Here is a 24,254-nt window from a genome sequence, read left to right as displayed (position 1 = left end):
AAGCTGGGGGTTATCGGGCCAGGAAGGAGCGAGGATTTTGTCCCTGTGACTCCGCATGTCACATCCGTTTGGCGCCAGGGTTGTTTATTCGCTTGCAAAACGTCCCCTCCTCATCCCGGCCCTGCTCCGAGGGGGAATTAGGGTGATGGGAGGCGTGCMGGGAACATCCCGGCATTACGGATGGCACCCAGAGCCCAGCGACGGGGATTGCTCYGAATAAGCACAATCCTGCCTTGTGTGGAAAGGGAATCACTGCCGGGGAGAAATCGCGCCACTTTTGGTTTTAAGGGGCAGTGACAAGTTGTTCCGAGCCCAAAATATCACTATTTAGGAGCTAATAAGGACYGTGTAGCTGTTATGGGGCGAGTGAGTTGCAGAGAGCTGAGGCGACAGCTCTGCGGCTCCCGAAGGCTTTGGGAAGACGCTTGTGGCTGTGGAGCCTGGAAGTGCACCCCGCATCCAGGGAACCTGCAGGGAAGGTGGTGACGGGAGCAGGGACTCCAAGCCGCTCAGCTGCAGTCTTGGAGCATCCCCGTTATTTGCTGGGTTATTTCCTTAGCAGGGAGCAGCTCCGGGCCGGGTCTGGCCAGGCTGCAAGTTGCTTCCGTGCTCCAGATCCCACCTGGATCTGCTGGGGAGCCTCCGTGTTCTCCCCAGATAAATCAGAACCTAGGAGCTTCTCCTGACAGTAACTCCTGGGCTGACGTCCACCTTGTAAAGCACAGAGGAAAACAGTAAGTTAGCTGTTCCAGTTTGAGTTTAATATCCAGTTTGAGTTTAATATCCCACCATTAATCAAATGAGGACTCTAAGATCCTTATCTAGGCGTAATCAGTGCATAATGGCTTATCTACAGGACCTAATAAAAGGTAAATCTCTGCTTTGCAAGTCCCAATTACTGTACTTCTGTGATCAGTTAATTCTGGTAGCAGTTTCCCAGGCGTGGCTTGTGCACCAGCCCTGGGCAAAGGCCGCATGGATCCCAGCCCGGAGCTGGGATCAGGGTCCGTGTGCGATTCCTTGCTCCCTGCAAGCAGCTCCATAGCATTTGTAGGCTCCTTCCATGCGGGATAGTCTTCAATGATCCCTTTTTGCAGCGCAAATTTAGCAATCCTGCTCTTCCCTGCTTTCCCATCCTACTTTTGTGTTTGCCCAGCCTGTCAGCACGGGTCCCAAGGGACACTGTCCCCTGCTTTCCTCACGTGTCCCGCTCCAACCAGCGAAAAAACCAACCCCCTGCTCCAGAGGCAGCTGGATTCAGTCACCTCCTCCTCTCCCCTTTCCCAGCCCTTCACCCTTCCTATCGGCAGCTCCCCTCGTGCTGGGCTGCAAAGTCATCAAGAGTGTTTTAACGGAGGGGGAGGTATTCCAGCAATGCCCGTGCAGTTTTAGGAATGGCTTAAAATTACAATAAATTTGAGACACTTTACATGTCCACTTGGGGCCCAGCATTGTTATGGTAATTTGAAGCAGATTCAGGCAGCGCTTGTGGCAAATGGCAGATTTAAAGGGCTGTAATAGAAACCAGGGGAGGGAGAAGGAGAGGAAGGTGCTGGGAGAGAGGGGGAAAATGGGATTTGGGAGATGCTCGTGGGAGCTGCATAGCCAGCCTTTCCATGCAGCAGCAGCTCATCCTTGGACACCTCTTTTGATAATAGAGGCCTGACTTGGGATGCAGAGTTTGCTTCTTCCTTCTCTTTTCTTGTACTTTTTTTTTTGTTTTATCTTTGGGACCTCATCCATTTTCATCTGCTCTCCCTGGATTTTGAGTGCAAGATGCTGGTGTTTGCACCATGGACAAGGAGGCGCTGGGTCCAGGGCGCTGAGTTGCAGTCCCTGCTCCTGAATTCCCAATGTCGAAGCTATAGAGGCTGGAGGGAGGGATGGCTCCTTGCAGGGAGAAAGGGAGAACTGGAAAACGTCTCCATGTCAGGAGTGTTGGAGCCTTGATCCTGCTCGTGCACGGACTGAAGGCCCCAAAAGTCCCACTGGGAACATTTCTCTTTGATTTCAGCCCTTGCAAAGAGTTTCATGTCGCTGCAAAGGCCCAGTTTGAAATGCCAATTTGTTTCAGTACAGAACTTGTTTATTTARAAAATGTTGACGTGGGATCTTCTGACAATTTCCATTGTTGTTCCCCCTCCTTTCCCCCTCAAACATGAAATTAATTCATCCGCACCAGTCCTTTTCTGGGAATAGTCTTGGTTCCATTGACATCTTTGGTTAGCAAGGAGAAAACAAACCCACAAAAGAAACAACCCCTCCTTGCTCCAAAGCCTTCGGGGAGAAAAAGCAAATCCTCTCCCAATGACTGTGCGATAACCAGCGCTTTGTTCCCGGCTCCACAAGGTTATTCCTGGTTTGCATCAGGCTGGGATGCTCCCCTGACCTTGAGGATAGGAGCCAGCTCAAAGCTCCAACCTCGTGTCCCTTTGCACTCCTGGATCCTGCACTGTCGTTCCCGGCCTCTTTCCTTTCCCGTCCTTTCTCCTCCGTGCCCGTGGGCAGCAGGGAGGCTCYGCAGGCCCCGCTCGGTGCCTGGCACCACGGGGAGCAAATGCTCTTCGTGCTGCTGAGCGACACCGCCGCACGCAGCCCCTGCAGCCCTGACCACAGCCTGAGCTCTTGGGAGAACCTCTTTTTTTCCTTTCTTTCCTTTCTTTTCTTTCTTGTTTTTCTTTTCTCCCAGCAAGCCACCACAGGCTCCTGCAGACGTTCCCCTGAAGAGTTTCCTCCCGCTTCCCCGTAATGCGTTTGCAATGCAGAGACTGCCCTTGCTCCATCCCAACCTCCCGCGCCTGCTTTTCTCCTCTTGGCTCCCCTTCTGGATTGCCGGGATCAAGCCCGGACACGCCGGGCCCCATTCACAACATTTCCATGCCTTTGATTCCACCTTTCTTTCCCCTGGCAGCCTGGAGCCAGGCTGTGCAGAAGTGACTTGGGGTGCCTTTGTGCACATGCTGCCCAAATCTGCTCCGTGGGGACRTGCAAGGAAGGAGCCTGGATCAGGCTGGAAGTTCTGGTGGGAGGATTCATGCTGTGGAGCGAGTGGTGGTCCCCTGGGATGCTGTGCCGTATGGGATGCTGTGCTCCTATCTGTCCTTGCCCATCCGTGGAGCTGAAGTGTTCCCTAGTTCAGCCCTGGTGACACTCGGGTGCTTTTGTGCTGGCAGGTAGTGCTTAGTATTAATTAATTTAATACTTTGCATGGCACTAAGCGTGAGCCTTACCTGGTTAACTAAACAAGCCAGTTGGCGCTGGCTGGTAGGATTTGCAGAATGTGGATGCGTGGGGTTGGCAGCCAAGCTGTTGCCTGCGCTGGAGATAGAACAGCAGCAATCGGAGCACTTTTAAAAACATGCTGCCCATAGTGACACCGATTTGCAGCTGAATAGTTCCTTGGCAGACCAGTAACAGTCTGTCCGGATTACGAAGTGTGCGGTTTGGCAAAGAGTGGCTCAGCAAAGGTCCCGYGCAGATACGCGCGCTGCGGAGGATCCCAGCGCTCGCTTTCCTGCTCTGTTTTCAGCTGAAACTCCAGCCTCCGCTCTGCGGTCAGATCCTTTCAGCTCAGCGAGTTTTGCCGTGCACAAGTTGCTTGASGAAGAGAGCGGCTGCTGGATACGCTGTAATGCGAGAGCAACCGCCGTTACCACAAACGCTTCCCGAGCTTCGTTAGCAAAGTTGTCAGCCGCCCCTTCGCTTTGTTTCTTTATCTTCCACGTTTTTATTTTTGGTGCTGTTATTTTGTAAGCCAGCATTGCAAGTGTTATTGCTCCTGCTTATTATTTAACCAGTGCTGGGGTGTACACAGTGCTTTACAAACGGAGAGGAAGGAAAGGTCCTTACCCAGAGGAGTTTCTACCGTAATTYAGACAGTTACAGCACAAGGAATTAAGGCAGAGGTGCAAGATAAGGAGCAGAGAGCGCGGGAGGAGGACCAGCAYTGAAGCAGAAGATGCAGGTCTGGGGAATCGGGAGCGTGGAGGGGCCCTCCCGTGACATTCCCGYTGGGAACAACAATGCTGATCTTTAGTGAGGAAGGTGATGGGAGAGGCGCGGGCTCTGCCATGCCCCTTTGGGCCGGTTCTCCCCCTCTGATGGTGGCAAGATTTGAAACGAAGAGAGAAAAGCAGTGGCGGGCTTGTGCCACCCGGTAATGCACTGACCCAATTGTGCACTGCTGTGTAAGGGGAGAGAAATTCCTTCCTGACCCTTATACTCATCAGCCTATGCCCTGAAGCATGAGATTTGATTTTCTTTATCTGGCTTTCCGTAATTGCAGATGTCATGTTTGGTACTCCCTGTATCCCACCCCTTGAAAACAGCATCTGCTGCATTTAACTCCRTGGACCTTCCCCCGGGAGTGTGATSCCGGCTCTGTTGTCCGTGTGCGCGGAGCGGTTGCAGGGAGCCCCGGTGCTGCGGACACACAGGCGCTTGCAAGGGGGTCTCTTGGTGAATGGTCTTTGCTGGTCCCCCCTGCGCTGGGGGTGACAAGTGTCCCCCCGTGTCACCGGGCAGCCCTCAGCCTTCCCGTGAGGTTTGCCCAGGCTTTACTCTCATTCTTGCAACCTTATGGAAGGAGCCTAATTTCTGTGTAGGTATTTCTGAGGGTTGCTCAGGGATTAGGATTGATCCCTCTGCTTGCTGGACTCCTGGGAAGAGGAGCAAAGCCGCGTCCAGGGCCAAATCCCAGCAATTCTCCACACTCGGGACATGCCAAGATCCTGGTCCGGAGCTCAGGCTTGCGTGTCCAGACCCCGGGGCTCCTGCTGCCTTGTCCTGCAGGACCACAGTCCTCAGTGCTGCCCGGGTGGCCAGCACCRTGCATGGGGTTGCACTTTTTGGTGTTTCCTTGGCTTTGGTTGCTCAGGTGCTCTGGCTGGTCCTGAAGAAAGGYAGGGGATGGTGCTCGGCAGGGAGGGTCAAGCCAGCAGGTTGCCTTGGATGAGGATCCATGGCCCGTTGCCACCTGGAGCACACAGGGCTCGTGGGCAACTGCTGCCTCTTGGGAGGGCCTGAGGAACTGGGAGCCCTGAACCCATCTCCACAGATGCGGGAAGGGCTCTGGAGCCTATGGAAAGGCTCCGAGTAAAGCAGAGCCTAAATGAAGTAGTTTCCCCAAAGAGATGCTCTCTGAACTTGATGTCTGGTGTTTGCACACGCTGGTGTGGTGGAGTCTCGGCCGTGGGCAGGACCAGCACGTGTTGGGTGTTAGATGTTGGACAAACAGCAAAAGTGGTGGCCAGCAAGGGCTGACCTGATGGCACCGACCGCTCCTTCCGGAGCRGGGAGGGGAGCAGATTATTTGGGCAGAGAGCAGTGGTCAGATGGGCCACATTTTTCCTATCTTTCGCCAATAACGAGCTTTATTCACCCTCATCTCAGCTACCAGAGGCATCTTCTCTTCTACGGGAGCAGCTGAGGGCTGGGAAACGTGACGCAAAACCCAGAGCAGCCCCGGTCGAGCRGCATCGATCGGTTTTCGAGTTCCTGCTGCTTTGCAGCAGCCGGGGCCGTTCCCCGCTACCCGCTCGGCAGCCGGAGCGTCGCCGGGCAGGGCTAAAAGCCCCGGAGCCGCGGGCGGATCGAGGGCGCCCAGCGAGCGCATCCTCCGGGAGCAAAAGGCTCCGGCCCCTTGGAGCCTGGGGAAGTGAAATTAGTCACGGCCTTCAGGACAAGCGYGAGGCAGGTTGTAAAAATGACTAATGAGCAGCAATCAATAACGAAGTTAGCGTTGTCTGGGAACGCCGGGCAAAGGGAAGAGCGCGTGTGGCCGTCGGCGAGGACCATGTGGCCCGAAACGGCCGCGAGCTTCCGATGTCCGCGGGATGCGGCTCTGCTTGGAGCGCCCCAGCAGCTCCYCCGAACGTCGGCTCCCTTTCGGAGCCGGGAGAAACACGGATCGCGTTTGGTTTATCCACTTGGCTGCAGGTTTATCTCCTAACAGCAGCCCGTGCATCGCGCCCGGCCTTGCTAGGTCGCGGCTTTGCTAGGACAGGGCTGACGCCACGAGCTTGTTTAGCACCAGCTCGGGGAATAACAGCTCTGGGAATAACAGGGAGGCAGCTCTGGGAATAATAGGGAATATTGATTGCAAATCAAGGCCCTGGGGGAGCCGAGCGTTTGATTAACGTTCAGGACACAGGGTAACGTTTCCACGGCTCTGGAGTAGCTTTGGAGGCCAAGTTTCCTTCTCCAAAATGACTCGGTGGTTCGGGAAAGGAAGCAGGCTTCTAATTAGATGGCTTTGAAGTCTTTACTGTAGCTCATTAGGAATATATTAATCAGGCCATATTGAAAGGATTGCACTGCAAAATGGATATTATTATTATTATTTATTGTTCGGATATGAATGAGTTTAATCCCTTCCTTGCCTGGACCTTGCTCAGATAGCGACTTACATCCAACTGCTGATTCTCTGAGCTTCTCCCCTCTCGGTTTCTAGCGACTGGGGTTCTTTTCACCCAGTTATAGGTTACAAAAACCACATTCTTCACAGCTTTCTCCTTGTGGGAAATTGCCACATCCCTGCAGCGAGTTTATAAGCAGCTTTGTATAATGCAGATCGCCCCGGCTGGGTTTGGCGAGGCGGCGCGGGGAGGCATTTAGTGCCCAGCAGAATYGTTCCTTTTGTTGGGCCCATTGTACGCTGTGCTCTTAGCCAGAGTCCAAGCGGAGGAGAGGCAGAGATCCAACATTTCCCATGTCCCTGCAAGCCTGGGCGCATGGAAGCCGTGCAGCCCTTTCCCCTGCAGCCTTTGCCGCCTCGCTGCCGAGCTTTCAAACATCCCCAGGGGTGCCGAGAAGAGCAAACACAAATGAAGTGTGAAGCTAGTGGCCTTCACCTGGTTCTGCATGAAAAGCCACCCAATTTCACACAGTTTCCAGTGCAGCTATAAACCTGTCTGGAGCGTTTCACAGGTTTTCTGTAAAACAAGCAGACTGTGGCAAYGGTGGCTTTAAAATGGATAAGCGGGATGGGGAAAAGAGGCCCGGGGAGCTAAGAGCAGGAGGTGGGATAATGAGGTTGGGGATAGTGTGAGGATAGGGATGTGTTGCTGGAGCAGGAGGTTTGGGCMTGTGGTCCTGGATGAGGGCAGCAGCATGGGAAGGTGTTGCGTGTTTGCACGGCACTTCAGGGCTGGTGGCTTCCCCAGCGCATTAGCACATTTCTATAATTAGCACAAGCTTCCTTAAGTGGTTCTGCAAATGTCATGGATTCCCGTGGACCCCTGGGCATCTGGTGGAGTTGTCCGGCGCTCTCGTTTCAGATGAGGTTTCGTTCTGAGACGATGCCTGGTGCCGGGAGCTCCATGGAGCGGCCCTGCTGTCAGCAGCGGCTCCCTTGCATTGCACCTTCACAGCTCTGCCAGAGCCTGAAGTGTGGGTGTGAAAACACAGCTATTGATCCGTCTTTGCTCTTTGCAGCTGGCTGGATGAAGCCAGCAGGTCATGGGAGCACAGGAGTACCCGTTTATGTCACATCTTGGGGGGGATGCAGGCGCTTTTTCCACCACTGCTGATGTTTGCCTAGCTGGTTTGCCATCTCTGCACGTCTGCAGGACTCAGGTGCCACCCTCAGAAGCCTCTTTTAGCAGTGTCAGCTCCTTTCTGTCACGCAAAGTAACCATAAGGACCCGGCGAGAAGAGCAAGTGCAAGGGGTTAATGGAGGATGAGGGTGATTGATACATGGGAAGGGCTCATCAGGGAAAATCACATTCCTTGAAGGAAATCGATAATCTGCGGTGCTTATGTTGCTAATTTGCAAGGGGRTTTCTTTATCGTGCCTGCGGAATTTGCAGATGTGTGTGCGGACACACAGAAYGGCTGTAGATGGAGGTCTGAGCCCCGGACATAGGCACGGGTGCACATGCATTACTGATATTTTCCAGTTGAAAATAGTGGAGCTAATGTGAGCGGGCTATTCCTTCATCCTCCCTCACCAATTAATCCCATAGTGTAGACGAGAATCTGACTGGGCTCTCAGCTTTTACACCATCTCTTTAAACTGCTAGAGAATGGTGACTCCAGAGCACTCTTCAAAATGGACCTGGATTATGAGCCCTAACTCCAAATGTCCCAAGAACTTGATATTTCTGGGTCCAAATTCTCCAGACCATCTCCTTATTCCAAGATTGGAATGAAAATCCATTGTTAGCTTTATACTTTCCGCGCTTCATCATCTCTCCTTGGGAGATGTGGTAGGAAACAATTTCTCCTAAAGAGATGAGCAATGGGGAACTGGTCTCCTGGCCTGTACCCCAAATACTGTCCCCTGTGCACCAGGCAGCCCCAAATGCTACGAGGTTACAAGCCACAAGCTAGTGCTATATAGGCTTTATTAAGAACAGCCTTCTGAGTAGAACAGCTTCTGGGTTGCCGAAGCAAGAATATGACAATGTACTTCAAAGGAGCTGCTCTTAAAGCAAACAAACAAGCAAACAAACAAACCCTCCCAACGCAGCAGTTCATGCTTGGAAGGAATAAAACAATTCATTGGCTTTGAGGTTTGCCAGCCTCTCTTTGCTGTCATCGTTAGCAGAGGTTGCTTTCCAAAGGGAAAAGCATGCATGGGAGGCCTGGCTGGCGTGCATAAGGGTAACAGCTTTCCTGGGCTGTTCCCTTTTGGCTTAGAGCATGGGATGGTGGGGAGAGCTAGGGGGGGACTAGGGTTGAATAAAGAGCCCTGTTTTGGTTAGAGAACGGGATAGTGGAGAAGAACCAGGGGTGGACTTTAGGACTGGATGCTCCAGCTGAGCATTTTGTTCTGCTGTTTTTCGGTGACGTCCGTTTTACAGGACCAAAAAATGCTGCAAAGTTGCTGTGAAAAAAAAAAAAGAAAAGAAGCTTATTGTTTTTCAGACTTTTCAGTTTGTTGCAAGGGCGAAAACCAGAGGCCGACCCATTATTGTGAATGACACGGGCCTTGGAGTTGTGATAAGTGCAATTCCACCCGTTCCCACGTGCACCTGGAAGCAAGAGGCATGAGGCATGTCCCTGTGCGTGTTAAGGCATGTCTGYGCTACAGGTGCAGACAGACCCCGAGTACCTCTGTGACGAGCCTTGCTCTTGCCACGGGGCATGAACGCAGCAATCCTGGCGCCCCACGGGGGTGATAGTGCCGTGCATTCCTCCYGCTTGGGCCTTTGCCAGCACGCAGAGCGCTGCCCCACGTCCCATTGCAGCCCGTGGCACGGAGCCAGGCTCCACGCTAATGAGATGGCTTCAAATAAAAGTTAATCATTTGCCAGCTGAAGGCTGCTGGGGTGTATCTGAATTCCTCGCTCCTATAGACGCTCTGTCGTCGTGCTAGATTGTCGTGCTCCGTCTGAAGGCTGCTGTACAAAATGTTTTGCAATAGAAACCCCAAACCACATGAAAGCCGTCAAGTTTCATATTTCACTACAACCCCAAATTCAGGTTTGCCTAGAGTTTCAGTAGTTTTATGAACCTTTCCCGTGAACCTCCAGCAAAGCCTGCAGCTTAACCTGTTTTGGGTGAAAAACCAGGTGCAGCTCAGCTGCTTTTGAACCAGTTTTGAGGTTTGTGCAAAGCCAAAAAACCCAGACCTGAAATTCTAAGCGTTTGGAGGGGGGGAGGAAAGTGAGAAAAGCCCCAAATACATCAAAGCCAGCGAGAGGCTTTGCGTGGAGCCCCGCATACGCTTTGGGAAAGCCACGTTTTGCACATCTGGGCCCAAGCTGCAGTTGCGTATGTGGCTGCAGACACTGACTTGGGCCAGTGCTCCTCACGTGGTGGCCCTGCGTGATGGCCAAGCCAAGGTAGTGTCTGCATGAAGACATCACCCAACGCTCTGGTGAGGGACTCCGCCGTGAACCCATTTTTCAGTGTAGCCRGTGCCTTGGAGGGTATTGCAGAGAGCATTCCCAGGGCTGGGAATGGTGTGGTGGCCTCKCTGGTTTAGTGCCCAAGTGTCCACATTTTTTTTGGTCGTTTGAAGGTTTCCAGACCTTGCTTTGCAGTTTCTTTGGGGTAAGAAATRGGCTAAAATGGGTGGCCCTGCTCCACGCTGCGTCCCCCACTCCGTCCACACGCGCCCTCGCCTTTTCGGCAGCGCTGTCTTCCTTTTCTCCAGCAATTTCCTGAAATAACGTTAGGGAAATGTGAAAATCTTGAACTTTTGAACCTCCCAGGAGGACGGCGCGCAGGGGGTGGGGTGGAGGCGGCCGCCGGAGGGGAGGCCCGCGCGCCGGCCGCCGTTTATTTTGGCTGCGGGGAGGAGATGGAGGAGGAGGAAGAGGAGGAGATGGAGGAGGAGGCGGATGAGAAGGGCCCCCCCCCCGGATCCCCGAAGTCGCCACCTCGGCGCTGCCCCTTATTAATGTCTCTCCCCTCGGTGGGGCGAGGAGGCAAAAGGAAGTTTTCTGTGGGTTTTGGTGGCCGGGCCCGRGGAGGGGGTGACCCGCTGGGGGTGATGGATGAACCCGGGCGTTTGCAGCCGAGGAAGAGCCGCGGGGAAGGGGAGCGAGGAGGGACGGAGGCGGCGCGCCTGGAAAGTACTTTTTCCCTCTGATGAACTTCAGCGCCGTATAAATCACTGCCAGGCCGCAGCTGCAAAACATGTGACCCCGGCAAATTAATGTCCCTTTGGAAAGCCGGGGCCGGCTCCGTCCTCGCGCTCCCCTCTGCACCTCTTCAGGGCGCAGCCGGGGTGACCGCCATGAAGCCGCCGCCRTGGCGGGTCCTCGAGGGAAACTGAGGGCCAAGGGGCGGCCAGAGCCCTTGTGATTCCCACCCCGCTGCATCCCAGGCCTGCTGGGGTCTGTCACTCAAATCCCAGCCTTCTTCCCAGGCCACTTTGTCCCCTTCGTGCTCCTGCTAGCGGCTGCGGGAGAGGAGGAGGATCCGCCAATGTCTGTCCCCAGCTGTGGGTACCTCGGAGGTGGCCAGGCCAGGGTGAGGGGAGCCGAGCTACCACCAAACAACTAAAAATGAATAAATACTCCCCAATAGAATTACTCCCTGATATAATTATCCTATTTTCAAGCTATTGCCTTGATCACCCAGGGGCGCAGCGGGGTGATGAGGGAGCCGGCCTGCTCCCGGCCTACGGAGCAAAGGCCCCGGCGGGGGGATTTTCCTCATGGAAAAGCAAGAAAATGGTTTTCCTGGGGTTGTCACCAGGGTTAGGCGTGAATAATACCTCGGGCTGGCGATGGGGGTCCCGTCACAGGAGGCTGCAGAGCTGTTTTGCCCCGGCCCGGTGTGGGTTTTGTCGCCTGCTCATGGCTGTTTGTGGCCAGGCTGCTCTCAGGGTTGTGAAGCAGGAAAAAAAAGGTAAAGAAACAAAAAAGAAAAAAAAAAAAAGAAAAAAAAAAAAAAGAGAGATCAAGCCCATGTGGTGATTTACACGGCCAGGGGGAGATAAGTGGGGATTTAAAGAGAAGAGAATATATAATTGAGACGAACGTGTAATCCGAGCGCGGACCCAAACAGAGAGATCGTAATCAGAAGTGTGAGGAGAAGCTGGGGTTTATTAATGAAATGTCTCGTCTAGTTGTCAGCTGAGGAGGAGCAGCCTCTCCTGGGCAGCCAGGACTCGAGGGGGCGGACGCCTCCATGGGGATGGCGCTTGGCATTCCTGCCGCGCGCCCGCAGCTCCGCGGCCATCAGCGCTGCCGCCATCCTGCCTGCTTGGGCAGATTGATGCCCAAGGCCCGAGAGCAAAAGCTAAAGAAGAGGGGGGAAACAGCCCAAAAAACAAAGCATGTGTTTTTYAGGAAGCTGGACGTTGTAATTTTCCTCTCTGTAATCTGTCGTGGAAGTTGGGAGGTGGCTGAGCTCTGCTGCTGACAGCCTGAGCAAGGGCTCCTCTGAGCTTAGCTCACATCCTCCTCCTCCTCTCCAGTTTGCTGCCCATGCTTCTGCCTTCACCTCCAAACCAGCCTCCCCACCAGTGTTGTTTGTAGGACACTTGTTTTCCCCTGTAGGCCATCACTGGGAGGCCCTACATGGTGCCCGTTGAGGATTTATCCCAGAAAAGTTGGGCTCTTGGGAGGGAGAAAGGGCGAAGCTCGCCATGCATCGCCTTGTGCAGTGTTTCTTCTATTTCTGGCTTGCCACATTTGCGYAGGGGCCAAAATGGGGATATTTAGAGAGCAGCTTTGATTTCAAACATACGTCTAGCGATCCGTCTGTGCGGGGCTTTTCCACAGCTCCTACTTTCTTGTGGGAATGAAGCACTGGCACAACCAGAAGCCCGGGCCCAAGCGCTGCCTTTTCGTCATGTCTGGGGACAAGCTCTGCTCTGGCTGTGCTGTCTAGCTAGTTTCTCAGACTGGCGCTCATTACATCTTCCTTGCTGTTCTCCATAGAAGTAGTGCTTAGCTGCTCTCCGTCCCACCCCATGTTCCTCGTCTGACTAAATCCAAGTTGTAATGCCCAGGCATGTCTGGGAGCTGCTGCAGAACATGTACTGGCAGCCACACTTGCTCACAGAGCCATAGTTCTAGCAAACTCTGTGCTTTTACAAGGTATAAAGTTGCAGGAGGTGGCCAAAGTCCGCTGCAGACACATCTAAGCCAGCTTTGGATGAGGTCTTGGTAGGGTGGAGCACACGCTGGGCACAGCATTAGTGTTTGCCCTGCGGCGTGGGTCAGTTTGGTCGGTATTGAGCTGTGTGTTGGGCTGATTTTGGTACCCGATGTGGTTCTTGGTGTGCTGGTGTCTTCCTGGTGCTCCTGCTGGAGAGGTACCCTACATATAACCTGGAAACCATGCAGCATGAGGATCAAAATCTGATGATGAACTTGTTTCTCCTTCCGTGTTTTTCATCCCTGATTCGTTCAAGAACCCAGTAGGTTGGTGTCATTGGGTCCCKGTGTAAACGAGAGCAGACAGGACCTGCTGAGTGATGCTGTCTCCTGTAGCAGTGCTACTGGAGACAACAGCAGTCAGCCCAGAGAAGGGACATCCCTAAATACCGTCATAAAGAGAACATGAGAAAATGAAAAGGCTAATGACAGCTCTCAGCTCTGCAGCAACGGGCTTTCTGCTCCAGCTGCTCCACGCTGATTAGCTGGGGGTAAATCAGCTGGAAGGGATGGATGAGATAAGCCGTAATTGCTGCTGCCCCGGCCCCACCATGCAGGGGTTGGGAGCTCTCTGGGTACCGCAGCAGGCTGGGTGCAAGTTGCAAAGGCCGAACGAGGATGCCGGCAGCTATTAGTGGGTGCAGCGTTGTGCACTAATCTTCTCCCGGGTTTCTGGGACAACTAGCTTTGGTTTAGCTATTTTTTGATGGCTGCTTGGCAGGGCATTTGGCTGATTTCCTCTTGCTGTGTCGTTTCATAGATCAGTTGAGCTRATACTATCTTCTCTACTGTGTAACTCACCTAATTCTCAGAATGACAGTGTGCAAAATGTCCACCAAAGCCTAGTAGATAATTCCCCTGTTTTTATCCCTATTCATTCACTTTTAGCTTTGTCCCAGTGCTATTAATTGGGCATCTTCATCCRTCATGAGCTGTTCTTGGGCTCAAGGAAGATGCTTGCAGTGTCCTCTGGGTTAATCTGGAGCTGCTTTGCTCCTCCAGCATGGAGACGTTCTGTCCATACAYGAAGCAAACATTTTTGTAAGGGTCCTTCCCCTTTCCAGGCCCAGGCCTTGCTGGTTATCTGCAGGCTGACAAAATGCGTGGAATGCAGAGACCCACTGGACATTGACCTGACCATACCGAACTCAATTAGCCGGGACTATCTGATTGGACTTGGTGCAGCCTAATTAGCTCTGGACTCGAACCAGAAACTCAAGCCCAAAGGCCGCTTCCAAGCGGCACATCCTTTGCTGCAGCCTGCCCGGGAATGGCATTCCCAAGCCTCTGCCCTGCCTTCAGGTGTGAGCACAACCTGGTGACCCGCCTGTCCACCTTGCCAGCCGCAGGGCGAGTGGTTTTGGAGGGGAACATCGGGGTGGGATTGAGCATTCCCTCCTTCCCAGCTCCTGTCCCCGAGCCCTGGGAGGGTCACGGAAGACACAAGGCAGCTCCGTTCTCTTTAAAACAGTGCACGCTGTCTGGCTTCCAGAGGGAACTTGCTTTTATGGAAAGCGAACTGGATCTGGCAGCTTCCCTATCTCGTCAGGCGTCTTCCCGCCGCACGTAGGCACCCGCTTCTCAGGCTCCTTCCCCTGGACCTCCAGCTGTGGTGCGAAGTGGGTGGTTTGGCCCAGAGGCAATCGACTTGCTCCGGAGCTCCAGTTGGCAGGAGAGGAGCAAGGAGCTTGGGTTCGCTGTGGTGTGGCTGAGATGGGAAGGGGCAGCAGTTCTGAGACTCCTTTGCCCATCTTGGGTTTCCAGCCTTATGTACTCTTCGGTCTTTTAAGCATAAACGTGCTGGTGGAAATGGGCCTGTGGAGTTCTGTTGCTGAGCTTCCYGCTCAGCTTGGAATGGGAGGTGGCCGTTTCTCCAAAGAGGTCAGGAGAATGGGATTCCCATGGGAGAAAGTTTCAGCCCTGTGTGTCCTTGTACAACTACCAGTAATGAACCTGTTTGGAGTGACAGCCCTTCCTAATCAGATGCTGGTGAGATGCCATCTGAACAGAGGACATCTTGTAGCCGAGCCAGGCCTGCCAGGTCCGCAGCACACAGAACCATGTGGTTCTTGGCCTTGCAGTYGGTTGCTGTGGTCCTGCATTTCACAGAATCCCAGAATGGTTGAGGTTGAAAGGGACCTTCTAGAGATCATCTGGTCCAACCCCCTGCTCCAGCAGGCACACCCAGAGCACGGGTCACAGGGTGGCATCCAGGCGGGTTTGGGAGATATCCAGAGAAGGAGCCTCCCCAGCACCCTGGGCAGCCTGTGCCAGGGCTCTGTCACCCTCACAATGAAGTTCTTCCTCACATGCAGATGGAACTTGCCATGTTTAAATTTATACCCTTGTCCTGTCACTAAGAAGTACTACAGAAAAGCAATTATAATTGTGTGTGCATACATATGCATGTATATGTAAAGATATATATATATATGCACCCCTAGGAGCAAGGTCCAGGCCCAGCCTTGGAGGCGGGGGAAGCTGGTCTCGCTGCGGAGGGTTTGCGCGAGGCGGAGGCCGGGGCGCTGCAGGACGGGCGCTCTGTGGGTTGGGTGGCGTTTCCTCTTGCCGCTCGCGGTGCGGCCGGTGCACGACAGCCTCAGGGTGCTGGTGCCAGCTGCGTGCTGGTGGCAGGCTCCGGCGCCAGCCGCGCGGCATCGGTTAAAGCCCATTATGCCAAGCGAATGACTGTAATTAGCTCAAATCTGGATTAATGCRTGCAGCACCGGGGCGTAAGCCGTCTGGCTGGTGCTTGGAGGCCGCGGTTCCTGGAAACGGGGTTCGGAAGGGGGTCCACAGCACAGCAGTGTCGCCCCTCGTCCACGGGCCGGCCCGCAAGCTCCGTTGCTTGCGGTGGGTTAGCGGTGCCAGCGGCACCAGTTGAGCAGCAGGCTGCAAAAGCAGAAGTCCCAAGTTCCCCCCTTGTGGGGAGCTCTGCTTGGCTCCGTTTGTCCCCTCGAGCAGGTCCCCGGCAGCCTGGGAATTCAGGGATGTGCTGCTGGGCGCGCTTAACCTGGGCCCTTTAGGGCAACTCCAGCTTTCCAGCTTGGGCACAGGCAGGGAGAGGGGAGCAGCGCAAACATGCGGAGGTGCCTGCACTCCTAGAAGCCCCTCCACTCATCTCCCCAGCGAGTRAAAATAGCTTAGATTGCCGTGATGTTTTGTCTCCCGCCAAAGSAGATCCATGATCTCCAAGATCCATCAGCTGAGGGTTTCGTTTAGCTTTTGGGTTCGTTGTAGCYGAAACACTAAGGCGCTGTGTTTTAGCCCGCAGAGCTGGTGGTAGGGAGAGCTCACCGGCTGCTCCCGCTCCCGGTCTTTAGGATTTGGCTCCTGCCAGATCTCTCCGAGGGAGAACGCCGGGAGCTTCTGGTTCTTTCCCAGCTGCCGGCGGGCGGGATGGCTGCTCTTTCCAAGGGTTAACCGCGCGCAGGAGCTGCTGCGAGGAGCTCATGTTACCCCTCCRGGCTCGCTAGCCCGGTCCCCTCGGCGCTGTAACAGATCTGTGTGCGGGAAGGCAGCCGGGGCGCTGGGTGAGGGTTGGGCGCCCGATGCGGGGCCAGGTTTGCTCTCGCCCTGTTCCATCAGGCCAGCTGTGCAAACCCTTCTCCAGTGGGACCCCGCGTCCTGTTTTATGGGAAAAACTTTTCCRAGAGCGCCAGAGCGGCGTCCAGCAGTTGCCGAAAGCCCTGGGCGCTCCGGAGAGGGTGGAGGGCAGGGTGTTTTTCAGTGGGTCTCCACTTCTTACAGTAGCTGCWTCCAGGCGCATGAAGTTAGATCGCTTCTCTCTTCCCTGTTACTATTTAACGTTTACTGTTTAATCTCCCGAGCACGGGTGCCGGCTGAAGTGGCTCTGTGGCAATGTAGGCACCAACGTGGCCACCGAGGAGCAGGTCCTGCTCCGAGCCGCTCGGACACAACGCGGATCATCAGGCCCATTGGGGAGGTTTGAGGTGGAGGTCCCGTCTTGCTGCTGCTTTTCCTGCTTCTTTTGCAAGGGGTTTGCAGCAGGTGGGAGCGAGCAGGATCTCCCGGTGCCATTCCCGGAAGCCCTTAGGATTCCCAGCGCAATTCCTGGACCCAGCACGTGCCACTTGTGTGGCTCCTTACCCCGAGGTCCTGCGGGAGCTTCGACTTGAAACTAAACTTCTCTTTTGTGCTCTAAGCGTGAGCCTGATGCATTCAAGCTGCCCCTGCATCTCGCTGGCTCCTGCTTGGGTTTTCATAGCTCAGAGCGTAGCACCCCCTCAAGGGCAATTAGATCACTTCCAATTTGCCCGTAAGCCCATAAAACTGCAATTGGATGTAATTAAAAGGCCATAATGAGCTTCAGCAACCTGCGGGACCACTGTGCTCTTGCTCCCGCCGTGCGCTTGCAGGAGAACGGGATAGAGTCACGGAGGATGCAAAGGTCGGCGGTGCTTGCCGAGGAGGATGAGGCGGCCGAGCAGAGCTCAGCGGCCTCCTTGGTGGCAACGGGGCAACGGAGAGGGCGCTTTGGCACGAGGGGACAGCCAGGGGCAGGCGGAGGGGGACAGGGCACAAGCTGGCATGTTGGGGACATCAGTGGCACGAGTTTGAGAGGGCCGCGATGCCCGGTGCCGAGCAGGGCCCTCCTGGCAGCCCCRGCCCTGGTCGCCAGCCCGACACTGCCCCTGTTACAGCCCGTCCCCGCCGCGGGTTCCCAGCCAGTAAATTAGGGCCGCTCGCTGAGCCGCTGACAGCAGAACAGAGCACATTGTGCGCGCGGGGACAGCGCCGGCCCTTGAGGGATGAAATAGGAGCCTGCAATTTCTCAGGGCTGTTGTGACATCTTTGCACAAGCGTGTGATTGAGTCACAGCTGCTTTATCAGCACAATCCTTGTTTGCCTCGCTGCACCCCTCCTTCCTCCCCCTCCGCCCGCTCCCGGCCTCCGGAGCGGCCTCCGGAGCGGCCCGCGAGCCGCCCACCCCTCGGCCGGGCTCTGCTCCCGCAGGAAGCCGGAGGAAGCGGCGCCCGCAAGCGTTTCCGCCGGTGCCCCAGTGGCGGGAGCCGCTTCTGGAATATTCCCGAGTATTCCCCAGGGAATATCCCCCCCCACCCCCCACCCCAGGGAGAATATTCCCCAGGGAGGGCTCCTGGCGTGGGAGCTTGGCGGGCCCTTGGGCTGCTCTTCCCACCCTCATGGGCGCCCCTGATCCTGAGGCCTCCTCCTCCTCTCCGTGCAGCAATCCTGGAGGGAAGCCCGGGTCCCGCGGCTCTTTGGAGGCGCTGATAAATAGGTGATGGGGAAGGGATGGAGGTGGCGGCTCCCCCGGGAGCTTTGGGCAGAAAGCGTGAGTGCTCGGAAGGCCTTAGTCACCCGCGGGGGTTGCGTCAGAGGCGGCGTGACGCAGGGGAGAGGGCCCCGAGCGGCGCCCGGCCCKCGCGAGCCCGAGCCCGGCGCTGCGGCCGCAGAGCCGCCCTTGCCCGTGCCGCTCGGGAGGCCCCATGTCACCCGTGCTGCCTGTGAGCCCGAGCTCGGTGCGGAAAAGAACGTGGAAGAGCGGGAGAGGGAGGCAGGATGGGCGCTGGGCCCGGATGCGCAAGTATCCAGATGGGGCATCGAGAATTGGTACCCAAAATCATGCCCTTTCCACGTCCCTGCAAGGGGAGGCTTTGGCGCTTCTTCCCTTCCGCTTTTTGGGGAGAAAAGTGGATATTGTAGTGAACTTTGGGTTGGGCTAAGGGAAAGGAGAGGTTAGCGGGCGGCAGCCACGGAAAAGCTCCTCGTGGGCGCTGTAATTTCACGCCGTGGCCGRCGGCTCGACGCCCCCGTAAGGTGAAACGCTGGCGGGAGGCAGCATCTAACATTTATAAAGAGGGGCCGCGCGGTGGCTTTGAGGTTGTCGCTTGGTCAAAGCGAAACCCCATGGGGAGGAGGAGGAGGAGGAGGCCGCCCCGGCGCCAGCCCCGGTTCCCTGCGCCCCTCGGCGCCCGCGGCGGCTCGTGGAGGGGAAAGTGTCGAGCGCGGTGGGTGAAACTCCCCCAAATCACCATTTAGGTTCCCAGAATAAATCACAAGGTTTGATAAATCACAAGGTTTGATTCTTGAACGCCCACGCAAGGAAACATTTACGTTTGCTGTCCTGGGTTAGAGCCCTGAGCGGTGTCTGGAAGGGGCGTTTGCAGGTTTTTTCTCTGCACTCAAGTCTAGAAATGAGAAAGAGAGAAGAAAGGTTCAAATAACCTTTGAAAATGTGTGACTGCAGGAGCCTTAAAGGAAATGCTTGGGCTGGCACACTTGGTTCCCACTTCTGTGCCCCCCTCTGTGACTTCTTCTATACCTCCAATGACTGCAGAGGGGAGGAAGCATCTCCCGCCGCATCCTCATCCTCCACGTGGCTGATAAGCCTAGAAGAGGTTTATTAGGCTTAAAAGTGYGGTGTGTTTTATGGTTTATGCTCTGGGCTTTTCATTTTGTCCTTCTTTGGCCTCTCTCTCGTGTGAGGTTTCAGTGGAGATCACAGWTTCCCAAGGCGGGTGGGTTGGAGCTGGCAGCGGCTCCGTCACATCGGCMGCTCCTTGCAGGATGAGGCTGTTCGCTCCCCGAATTCTATGGGAGCAGCAGGGATGAGGGATCTGCTGCTCAGTCCGCRGGCGCGAATTAAGAGCAACCTTACTCAAGATTGCAGGCCAAGGGCTGTTGGAAATAATAATGCTGGAAACACGTTCTCTTTCCACCCGCGGCTGYGACTGGGGACAGAAGCGATGACCTGACCTCTCGTGGTCACCATATTCCCAGAGCAAATTCCACAGGAAAATTGTGGTCGAGCTCCCTTGTCCTGGCCAAGCAGGCAAAAACCTCAGKCGCTGGAGGTTTTTTGGGTGGAGAAGAGGAGATCTAGGAAATCTCGGTGCCACTTTGGGGGAGTGACTGAAAGTGGACGGTGCTTTTCACTTGCAAGCAGAGTTAGAGAAACTCACCCCCCAAAAGGCCTCAAAAGAAGGACGGGAGCCCTCGAAACGCATGGGATTTCCATGCAGCTTTCCATGCACGTTTCCCTGGGTTGCACGGCTGGTTTTGAGCCTGGTCAGCACCACAGTGATACTTCAGAGCCGAGATTCCTGGTTGCTGCTGCTGTCCCGCGTGTGCAGCCGGGCACCGCAAGCCGGGGACTGCAGTAAGGAAGGGAGGGGCAGCCCAAATTTAGAATTTCCTGTGGCTTAATACCCAGAATTGATCTGCTTGCTGATTAGGGAGGAAGAAGTGCTGAGAAGAAACAAAAAAAAATGAGAAAAAAGCCATATGAAAGAGGAAGTGCTGAGGTGTGGGCACCCTTCTGAATCTGAATCGCTTCTCGCCATGCGGCGCTGGTGCCACCGGGCCCGCCGGGTGCCAGGCCACCCTTCCGACCACGCTCATTGCCCGGCCCTGCAGCCTTCTCGGGCTGCAGAAAGAATCTCTCGGGACTTGAGAAACGTTTGGGTGACCCCCCCTCTCGTGAGCCGAGCGCTGCGTGGCGGCGCTTCGCGCTCCGAGCGCGTTAGGGAATGTTTACCGAGGGAGCTGGGTCACTGGAGTTTTATTGGAAAAGCCTCTTAAGCAGAAACGAAGATTATACGGGCAGGAGCTTATGCTGGTACGGTTTATTCTGGTATAAATGGGCCCTTCTGGGAAAAAAGCACCTCTGGGCCTTGCAGGGGGTTGGGTTGTGGGGYGCTTTGCTCGTGCGGAAAAGGTAAAATCGCACGGTCCTTATTGATGTGATATCAGTAAAAGCTTTTACTAGGGGTCAGGCTGCGAAGGCTGCAGATATAGCCGGGGAAAGCAGCTGCTCGGGAAGATTTCAGTGCGCGGGATAGTGGGATGCAGTAGGAAACGGTTGCGAGGTGGTGGCACCTTGGGACCTGGTGGCTTCCAGCACATGGACATGGGAAACTTGGTCGGTCCAAAGAAGATGTTTGTGCTCTTGGCCCAAAGATCGACGTGGGGTTGGAAAATCCCCGTGAGGCTGCACAGGGACACCTTGTCCTCGTTTGCACTGGCCTGAGTATCCCGTGCGGTGGTTGAAAACGGGGCCAAATGTTTTATGAAGATGTTTTCTTCCTTTGCTTCACATTAATAATAGTGGAAGAGCGCTGTCTGTCACGGAGCCAGAAGGAAGAAATATGGGCAAGGTCGATTGAGCAGTTGTGATGCTCCCAGTGCAACACCCGGGATCTTTTCCCAGCTTTGGCTCCAGTTTCCCGCACGACCTTGGCCAAGGTTGTGCCCAACTTGGGCTGCTCCCGGCGCTCCTGCTGCCCACGGATGCAGCCTCRGGATTCGGGATCGTTTCTCCTGTTCCCTCGGGAGCTGGGGAGCCCTCTTTAAGGTTTCCCGTGAAACAGGGATTGTGCCGCCCCAGAGCAATATTGCAAGGCAGAAATGGCATAAAGGGCGTGCAAGAAAAAACGAGAAACTGGTTCCTTATCTTCGAGGCTGGTTGAGGCTGAGACATGTTCCTGCACCGAGGGGAATGCTGAAAACCCGCACGTGGCTCCGTGGAGCCTCAGAACTCGCTCCCTTTAGGTGGATCATGTGGCCCTGCCCTCGGCGTCTTCACTCTTTGGGAAAATTCCCATCCAAATTCTGTGGCTCGCGGCTGCATAGTTTGGAGAGAGGGCAAAAAGCTTCCATGCAAAYGGTTTCGCTGCTGAGCAGCCCTCGTGTCCGAGCTCCCGGCTGCCATGGGGCATCTTGTAAGAGATATAGAGGTCCTTGTGCTCCAACAAAGGGTATATAGAGAAAAGAGCTGCAATTGAGGGGTGTGTCAAGAAGGGGAAATGCTTTGAGATTCTTTTTTTTTTCGTATTTAGAAACAGGCAATGAGTTTATTTTGGTCAAAAGATAGTCACACAAAACCGCTATAAATGGCTAAGTTACATAAGAAAAATGAATAGCCTCACATTGATTCGCCTGAAAACGTGTTTGGAAAAATAGCCGCCCGGTCTGCTGCAGGCCAAATGGTATCCATCAGCCTCGGTGTTTATTTGTTTAAATTTGTTTATATTAAGGATATTTTCTTAGGCTTTTTCTTTTCCTTCTTGGAGTTTATTTGTTCCTGGAGTTCCTCTAAGGTTCAAGGCCCGATAGGCAGCCCGTGGCGTGCGAGGAGGGGGAATTTCTCATGGCCAGGTCAGGATCCTTCCCTGGGGATCCTCTTCCTTAACCCCCTCACGAGCAGAACGACTCCGGCTGGAGTTTTGAGCCTGGCTTTGGCTTCACGTGGGCTGTGGGTCCTGCAAGGAGAAGCTCATTTCCCCACCGGACTGCTGCGTTTGGCCCTGGGTGATGCTGGAGCTTCCATCTGCTCCGTGTCCTGCAGAGGAAGGAAAGAAGGACCTTATGCAGGAGCCATGGAAGAGTTTTGGGAAGGTTGGTGATGGTTGATCCAGTGCAGGATACCAAATCCCATGTGAGATTGGGGTAATATTTGCTATATGGAAGGAGCGAGCCATCACAGCGATAGAAACGTGTCCTGGGGCCACTGCAGAAACACAGCTGCTCCCTGCAGCCGGAGGCATGTCAAGCTCGGAAGAGCTCCGTGCAAAACAAACGGCTCATCTTCAGGTTCCTTGTTTGTTTTCCTTTGGTTAAGTGGCATTTGGGGTGAAATCTTGCTGGGTCTGTCAGCTGTAACCGTTTCCCACTGCCGGCCCTGCCGTCGGCAACGTCCGTGTCGCTGTGGACGAGGCTGGAGAGTGGAGACTTCCCGGTATTGAGGAGCTGCCCTGGGCCATGATGCTCCTCAGGGAGCTCAGGTCTGGTGCAGATCCCAGGGCGTTTGGCCGAGGGTTTCGGGCTGCCCGTGGTGCAAACGGAGCCCAGCACGAGCCCGTGCCCATGGGCACCCTCCCCACGGGATGCCCGTCCACTCCTCCTCCGCTCCTCTCGCTTTTTCCCCTTTTGCTTTTTTGCCCCAGGTGTTTTCTCTAAACCAACCCGGCGAAACACGCCCGACTGCTCCGTGGGTGCCAGGGAATGTGTCCGCTGGGAAAGCGAGCGCATGGGGAGACCTGGGGAGCCGGGCACCAGCCTGGGGCGCTCGGCCGCCCCGGGGGGTTGCTTTATTTGGGGAGAAGAGCTGGGCCGGCAGGTCGGGCGCTGCTCGTGCTTGCTTGGGTGACACCTTGGAGGAGGCGCGGGCTGCTCGCCAGGAACCTGCCCACGACCTTGCCTGGGATACTCGGGATGTTGCTCGGAAAGCCAGAGCTGGCTCCGGCGCTCTGCCCGCGCCCGGGATCGCTCCGAGGCCAGGATCGCCGGCCTGGCTCCTTGTGTGGTTCCCGCTGGCTGCTGAGCACGAGGGTGGCCGGCACCCTAGGACCCAGCAGGGCCGCCTGTGCCTGTGGGTGCCGTCACCCCTTGGGATGGGGATACCGGAGCCGTGGGTGTAACTTCGGATCTTGCAGTGCTGCATCCCGGGCATCCGGAGTGTCTGGAGCACAGTGTGACAGCAGAGCTGTCCCTCCAACCAGACCCCGCTCTCCCTCTGACCCTCTGCAGAACCCAAAAAGCAGAGAGCCAGGAAGCCCCGTCCCCACGTGCTCCGCGCCGGGCACCGCTCCTGCAGCGCCGAGGAGCTTCCTGGGGTTCCTGTGGCGCCGCACGTGTCACGATGCCCTGGGTGGCATGGTGGCCGCCGATGATTTTATAGGAACATCCTGCAAGTGCCGGCGCRAGGCCGGCCCTCCGGACCCCTCAGTCCCTGCGCCACGGGCCRGGCCACGGGGGCTCCTTTGGTGCTTCCCGATTGGGAAGAGAGCATGGAAGAGGTGGGCACGGCTAAGGGACACGCATCCCTCCCCTCTGCCTCTCTGAGCCCCCAGGATGCTCCAGCAGCCTTGTTTTCCCACCGCTTTGAGCTGCCTGCTGGGACGGGAATCCCACAGCACAGGCGCTGGCAAGGCTCGGGAAGCTCCTAATCCCATTCCCTTTGTGCATCCCTGGCTCCCGCGCCTCCTGCCCCAGGGATCCGCGTCCTGGCTCGTGCCTGGCAGGTTTAAGGCATTATCCCCGTGGGGAGCCGGCCTCTTTCTTCGCCTCTGTAATCCTGTTATGTCTACAAGTTTGGGAGTGTGCATCTGAGGCGCGCCGGCCACCCGGCACGGCGGGAGGCACGCGGATCCGCGGCAGCATTCCCGGTGCAGGGATGGGAATGGGAATAGGGAATAGGGAGCTGCTTGCCTGGCCCCCCCAGCACCTTGGTGCAGGGCCAGAGCCTCCATGGCTGGAAAGTGGGATGCCATGGAGGCAACTAAAGGAGGAATTTCCAGCATTTTAGCGACCCTCGGGGTCTGCAGCCAAACACAGGGGCCCGCAGAGACCCCCATCGGCAGCCCCCGAATGCCTGTGGCTGCATCAGCGTCTTCCCCTCTCGGTGCCGCATTCCCTGGAATAAATCCCGGGGCGAGCAGAGGCCTCATGGGGTACTGGGGGGAGCATGTAGGGGTCCCCCCGGCCAGCCACCCCGTCGCCTCCCGGGCAGCTCCCGCTGCCGCCCGCTTCCTCGCGCAGGATTGTTTTGCGAGCAGCGTGACAGGATGGGCAGGAAGCGTGCCAGGAACGGCTCCGTGTCGCCTCTCCAGAGAATCGCCGGCTATTTTTAAACCCCCCCTTCCCGCCGCCCCCTCCTGCCGCTCCCGCGGGACGGGGGGCCGGGCGGACGCAGCCRCGCGCCGCTCTTG

The 24,254-nt window shown here is 55.8% G+C and overlaps 1 protein-coding gene across 1 annotated transcript in view; it reads left to right on the top strand.

Moving 5' to 3' along the window:
- RXRA (retinoid X receptor alpha) overlaps positions 1 to 24,254 on the top strand; it is an 82,869-nt gene that overhangs the window by 22,678 nt on the left and 35,937 nt on the right. The gene's annotated exons all lie outside the window — the stretch shown is intronic.

Source organism: Nothoprocta perdicaria, unplaced genomic scaffold, assembly GCF_003342845.1.
Source record: "Nothoprocta perdicaria isolate Ctin4 unplaced genomic scaffold, notPer1 scaffold_6, whole genome shotgun sequence".
In the NCBI taxonomy this organism is placed as follows: Eukaryota; Metazoa; Chordata; class Aves; order Tinamiformes; family Tinamidae; genus Nothoprocta; species Nothoprocta perdicaria.
The sequence above is the reverse complement of the archived record's forward strand: the minus strand, read 5'-3'. Positions and strand labels throughout refer to the sequence as shown.